At 35.3% G+C, this 6,946-nt stretch overlaps 1 pseudogene; it reads left to right on the top strand.

Moving 5' to 3' along the window:
- The first annotated feature begins 6,429 nt into the window (after positions 1 to 6,429).
- Positions 6,430 to 6,677, top strand: LOC119625657 (dynein light chain 1, cytoplasmic-like; annotated as a pseudogene).
- Positions 6,678 to 6,946: the final 269 nt, after the last annotated feature.

Genomic DNA, 6,946 nt, shown 5'->3' with positions numbered 1-6,946 from the left:
AATAGGAATTCTGGATCCCTGTAAAACCAAATATCAAGAAACTAATGAGAATAATCCCTGTATTCAAAATACACTCAACTGTATGTGAAAGAAAATGCACCCATAATATAACTCATTTAGTGTCCTTTGTTTATAATGCATAATTCCTTAAACATCCATTTGTGGAATAAGAATGAACTTTAAGGAACATAAAATTGGAATATTTATTTTCACAATATCGTTGCTAATCTCAAAATAGCAACTTCCTTGACTCAAAATGTTAAATGTTTCAAAAACAAAAGTAATTTTTTTTTTACCTTCTGAATAGAGTCTGCAAAAAAAGGTGGATTATTTTACTAAACTTGCAAAGAGACTAGGTCTCAGACTGTACTTAAGAAGCATGAGCAACAAAAATGGCAAACTAATGTCACTAAAAGTAATGACCATACATATCAAAATATCTAGTACAACCATGCTCTTTCTACTAACATAGCAAGCCTATTTAACAACCAGCATAATGCAAGCTTATACTTCATGAGACAGAATTAGTAAATTAACTACCCATCTATAATAAATTTCAAAATTCCTGGTCTCAAAATAATTTTAGTGCATATATTAAGTACGACAGATTATTCAGAAAGAGAAATAAAATATACATCCAGTCTTTGCAATTTAAATTTTTTATAGTATATAAACACTGTTCAGACAAAAATTTTGAACTAAAAGTGTTTTTTCCTAAATTTAATTTAGGTAATTAAACCTTTCTTAAATGAAGACAGATAATAGGTATCTGATCTCTATAAACTTTTACAGTAGTTTATATTCCAAATAAAAATTTTTTCCCATTACAATATGACAATATAACTGTTTTCTGAGTGAAGATATATGTAAGGCTTAAGGTTTAAACTCTTTGGGAGACAAACTACAAAGTGAAGAAATATCTGTTCATTTAAAAATATATACCATCTCATAATAGGCCACTGACATTTCAAATTTACATGTAAGAATACATTTATATCTTAAATTTCTAGGAAAGGTGCAGGCTTCATGTTAAAAAAAAAAAAAAGCAAAATTTTAAACCCATCAATTTATTGAAAAGCCATTACTCCTATTAGAAACAAATGTTGGCAAAAAGACACAGCACAAACATATATTTCATAGATGTATTTTTCCTTTTATATTCTGGTAAGAGATAGACTATCTTTTTGGCTAGGAGAAGCAGAAGTATTTGATGGACTGTGCAAACTGGTCTCTTTGTACAAAAACGAAGCATTTCCTCCCCAAAGCCAAATATCACAGATCTATTTAGGGACCCCACGCTAGTCATAGAGCCAAAGAAACATGTGACTCTTGGCTGTTTGCAAGGCAGAAGTTCCTGAACATTATTGTGACTGGTAGCTATTTCAGTATTTAAAAGCTTTAGCCTAGGTTGAAAGGCTCACTAACCTCAAAAAGTGGCAAAAAGAGCAGCAACAAAGTCAGTTATGAAAAGCTTTTTGACTGTGCCCGTATGTGTTGATGTAACCAACATAAAGCAGAAGAGCAGAAATGCAATACAAGAAGACAAAGACTGCAAATATAAGACAGAATTGTGCAGAAGAAGAGAAATCTCCTGTAAAGACATGATTTTGCCAATTTACATCTCACACATTTACATCTGGAGGTGACTAAAATGATGCCTGATTCAACCTGCATGGATAACCAAAAAGTAGCTGTAGTTGTTTTAATGCCAGCAATTTTAGGAGAACAACTTATTCAAATAGCAGTTTTGTCCGTAAAATCTCCACAAGTGGTAAAAGCACAGATGGAAACGATCTATTGGAGAATATTGACATCAAGCAGCTCTTTGAGGGTTGAGGCTGATCTGGAAGGTGGGCATCCTCTGAGGGAAGGAAGGTGAGTAAGGATAGCCAGAGGGAGGGAAGGTCTGGGAGACAGACCCCTATTTTCCTCATTTTTACCTAAATATACAAACATCTTGCTCTCTCTCTCTCTCTGTCTCTCTCTAGGCTGCTTAACAATATGAGAGGTGTGAAAACATCTTGAATTGTGCAAATGGAGTAGTAGGTGAGAAAACAGGTGCAAAGTAATTAAAAGATTTATCGAATATCACTCAGCCAAGAAAAGTGAGAGGTGTGTGCTTAGCACCCAAATTTCCTGACTACTATTTTGGGAAGCAATTTGTTCCTTTTCAGTTACTATTGACCTTCTTTTGATTCTATCTGGATAACATGAATGAAATCTTTAAAAACAAATGGCTTCTAAAATTATTAAATAAAATGTCAGTGTTTTAGCCAGGAATCTCCAAGAGGAACAAGAACCAATAAGACATGCCTCTGTATAGAAAGATTTATTTTAAGAAATTGACTTACCTAATTAGGGGGCTTGGTGAGTTCAAAATCAGATGGGAGAAGTTGGTAGGCAGGAGTGTCAGGAAAGAGTTGCAATTCAAATCTAAAGGCAGTCTGCTGTGGAGCTAGGAAAAGCTGATGTTTTAAATGAAGTTCCAAGGTACCCTGCTGGAAAATTCCCTCTGTCTTGGGGGTATCAACCTTTTGTTTGATTCAGGCCTTCAGTTATTTGGATCAGCCCTACCTATATCGTGGAGGGCAATTTGCTTTACTGAAAGCCCACCAATTTAAATGTAAATCTCATCCAAAAACATCCTCACAGAAACATCCAGAGCAATGTTTGATCAAATATCTGAGCAACATCACCTAGCCAAGTTGACACACACAATTTACCACCACAGTTAATATTGATTAATGTATGTATATAAAATGGATTATAAAATCATGGCTAACTTAGCTTGGAATAAATATCGAAGGGATCATTTTAACCCCCATCCCCCAGGTCTTTTTTTTTTAACCCTGCAGGCCAGGGTTAAAAAATTAAATATTTTGAATAGATGATTTATAATTTATCTTATAGACATTATATTCTACAGTTCATCATAAAACTTGAATTAAAACTAATTGGAATTTAAAAGAGCTATAGCAAATAAATATCTATACAATTAATTTATTCAACAAATATTCATTTAAAAATAAATTAATTTAGTGTTCTTTCTCTTAAGGGCCATTTCAAGCATCATTCAACATTATGAATTAAATTAACACTTAAAATTTCAGTTTTCAAAAGTGAAAGTTGCAAAACTTGCGATTCCATGGCTGATTGTTTCTGGTTTATTTCTAATTTTTGTTCAAACATATTTTATTTCATTGATTTACCTAGATTATAAATGCATTCAATTTGTATTTTAATCAATTGATAAATCTACCAAAAAACCAGTCAACCAATAAATGTCTACCATGTACAAGTTATTTGACCAAAAGCAATTTAAAATCTTGAAACCCGCCTCTGATATATGCCTCTATCTTGTGTAAAATAGACTTCATACCTCAAAGGGATACTTCTCGTTACCTTAGATCAAACAATCTTACACTAAAAAGAAAGGCCAGAGAAGGCCATCTGCCTTAGGTAAATAACTCTACAGAAGGTTTAGAAAATTTCCAAAAGAGCAAAGCTCTGAAGTGGTATGCATAATAAATCCTCATTTGTATGATGCAATATTAATAAAGCACAAACATATTCATGATTAGAATCAGGCCAGATTCCAGAACAGCTTTCAAGAGTGATAAATTAAGTATTTATTTTTCAATTAATCTAATTTTATTCAAAACTGTAATGTTATGAGCACAATGGTGGTGCATGGTAATAGAACAAGAGCAAGGCTAAGCAGTTTTTGTCCTGGTTCCTTCACTCACTAGCTACATGACTTTATATTTTTACTTCTTCTGGACTTTAGAGCAAGATCAACTTTCTGACTATAAATTAGGAATAAAGGTGTATGCATTAATGGAAGCAAAATTGCAAAATATCCATTAGACACACCAAAGATTCTATGCTAAACTCAGGGAACATATTTTGCACTTGTACATTAGGATGTATAATATACATCATATTGTCTTATGCATGACAATGACAGGCACTTATAGCAACATAGGGTTATGGTCAAGTCTATTTTTTAGACAATAAGAATTATAATAACAAATTTGGGTTAAATATAACAGTAGGGATCTGACTGTATTTGAAATTCAATAGTCTTACAGCCATTAGATTGAAAATTTCACAAATACAAGTGAAAGAGTTACTAAGGAAACCAAATTTGATCTACATAATTTCAATGCTTTTGAATACCCTCTTTTGTAAAGTCACAAAGTACTCCCTAGCCCCTTTGCTCCATGGCTGAAAACATGAAAAGAAAAAAAAATTCTTATAGGTAATTTCTATGTTGCATGTATGACAATTTAAATATATATTTTCTTCTTTCATTTAAGGTATCTAAAGTTTTTGTTTTAACCCCCAACAACTAGCAGTTCTATCATTTTTCTTCTAGCTGTATAAGCTCCTAAAGGTATGTTTTGTCAAGTACATTGATGAATTGGTTGTTTGATAGATTCAGTCATGCATTCACTCTTTCCTTAAATATCTGCCCAAGTCACTAAAGGGGCAGTGAAAAATTACTCAAGATTCTGGATCTTTTCTCTCCTCCTATCCAGCATTTATTTCCATCTCCCCATTCATTATATAGTTTCTTCTCTGTTTCTGGTCATTCTTTAAATCCAGCCTCCACATTACATCTTGCTAATACAACTAAAGCACAGACCTGGCTTGGCATTCTTGGTTCTGCTATTTGTTTCATCCTCTGCCTGACTTTTTGCTTTTCATAACACTGAACTAATACACACACACACACACACACACACTCTCAAACAAAACTATTTTCATCCTCCTCACTCCTTGCCTTTGCCAATAGCCTTTGTTCTACTTGCAACATCTACCTGTAACCCCTTCACTTTCCTAGACCACTTTAACCTAAGCTACATGCCCCCAAGGAAATTCCTTTTCTCTTGGTTGCCCCAGACTTATTTGTTCTTTCTTCTACTGTGTTAGACTCAAAATACTGTTTTTATGTTTGTGTCTATCTTATCTCACTCTATCTTTTCTTCTTCTGCAATCTTATTCAATCCCTCAAAATGCAGCCTTAATTCAATAATTCTATTTCATAGCCGAGTTCATATTTGTCCTAGGAGCTCCAGGTCTCTGATCTTTCCCTTCATATAAGTTCTTCTTTCACTGTCCCCCATCAAAGGAATGACAGCATTCTTTTAATAACAGAAAAAATGTTTTAGTGATTACTACATGCAAGGCACTCTGCTGGGCTACAGTCATGAATGAGAAAGACATGATCCCTATTTTAGGTGAGTTTGCATTCCAGCAGATAGATGGGGAGATATTAAACAACTTATTAATACATCTAATAGCCTTCTTTAATCACAATTATATATAGTACATATTCTTGACATTCTTTCTGTTGTGAGCAAACAGGTCAATTTATTCACACACGCATGTGCGCATGTGCATGCACACACATACACACACAGAGAGGGAGACGTACCCTTAACTAACTCCAATAGCTGGTATCCTCAAAGCTTTGCTGTTTGGTGCTCATGGCATTGATGTCCTGGAGGTCAACTAGCTCTTTCAGTCCAGTGAACAATAGTAGATGGTCCAACACCTCAGAGAAACTTGGGGTAAGGCTTACTCCTCTTATTCGGCCATGTTGAGTGGACTGATGTGTACGTGGCGGGAGAGATGGTGCTTCGATAGGGGACAATTGGTGATTAAGGACATGGTTTAACTCTGTTTTTCTTAAGGAACTCAAACCCCCTGCTCTCCAATTTTGGCTTAGGGGAATGGAGGAAAGTGTGAGGACAATGGCCGTCACTTTTTATAAGCCTGTCCGTACTCCAGTTGGATAGAAACACATTAGCAAAACTCACTCCAGAAACCCCAGCTGATAAACTGTGTAACTGTCTTCTTTGCTACAGATGACTCCAAACTCTGGAATCATGTGAAGAAGAATATGAGTAAGCAGAAAATGTGCTTTTTTCTTTGACTCCCCAGATACTCTCTCAAATCATTTTCTCACTGTGTCTCTGGCCATACCAAACTGCTTTCAGGTCTTGGAAGGTGTTATTTTCTCCTCTATCATGAAATTTTTGCAGGTGCTACACTCGCAGACTCAAATTTCTTTTTCACCCCTTCCCTTCTTAACTCCTTGCTTATTCTTCAGTTTATAATGTAAAAAAATCACTTCCTGGGGCAAGTTGTTCTCTTTCTTTTATATAGTCTTATGGCAACTCAAATGCCATTCCTTGTAGCACTCATCTACATTACAGTTGTATTGTCTTCATTTGTGGGATTTCCAAAACTCTGTCTCCTGCACTTACAGTGAAAATATATATATATATATTCATAAGAATAAATTGAGATGTTCCCACTGGGCCTAAGCCATGCTAGCACCTCACCAGGATATCTAGCATCACCCCCAGGAGACTTTTGCAGTGGACAATCCCCTGCTCCATGGTAACCACATGATGAAAAATGCAAAATGTGGACATGTTAGAATATATGCAACAGGACTCAGTGCAATGTGCTACTCAGGCACTGGAGACATATGTCATGGAAAAGGACATTGTGTCCCGTATCCAGAAGGAATTTGACAGGAAGTACAATCCCATCCGGTATTGCATCATGGGGGGAACTTAGGCAATTCTGTCACACATGAAGCCAAACACTTCATCTACTTCTACCTGGGCCAGCTGGCTATTTTTCTGTTCAAATCTGGTTGAAAGCATGGCCTGTGCCACACACCCGGTGATCTATCCAAAAACAAGGATTGCAGCCTAAATTCCAAATACCAGAGACTGGAGTATCCAGCTTTGCTAAGGGAACACTTCTGTTCTGAAACTTTATTGTGTTTTGTTTGGGCCATTCTCTGTACTAGTTTGTTGTAGTTATAAAACAATTGACAAAGCAGCTTACATGTGTATTTATTTTCTATTCCAACTTTCTCTGCCCCATGTTTTTGCTCTCAAAATCCATTCCTTGAAAAAATAAA

Source organism: Chlorocebus sabaeus, chromosome 15, assembly GCF_047675955.1.
Source record: "Chlorocebus sabaeus isolate Y175 chromosome 15, mChlSab1.0.hap1, whole genome shotgun sequence".
NCBI lineage: Eukaryota > Metazoa > Chordata > Mammalia > Primates > Cercopithecidae > Chlorocebus > Chlorocebus sabaeus.
The sequence above is the reverse complement of the archived record's forward strand: the minus strand, read 5'-3'. Positions and strand labels throughout refer to the sequence as shown.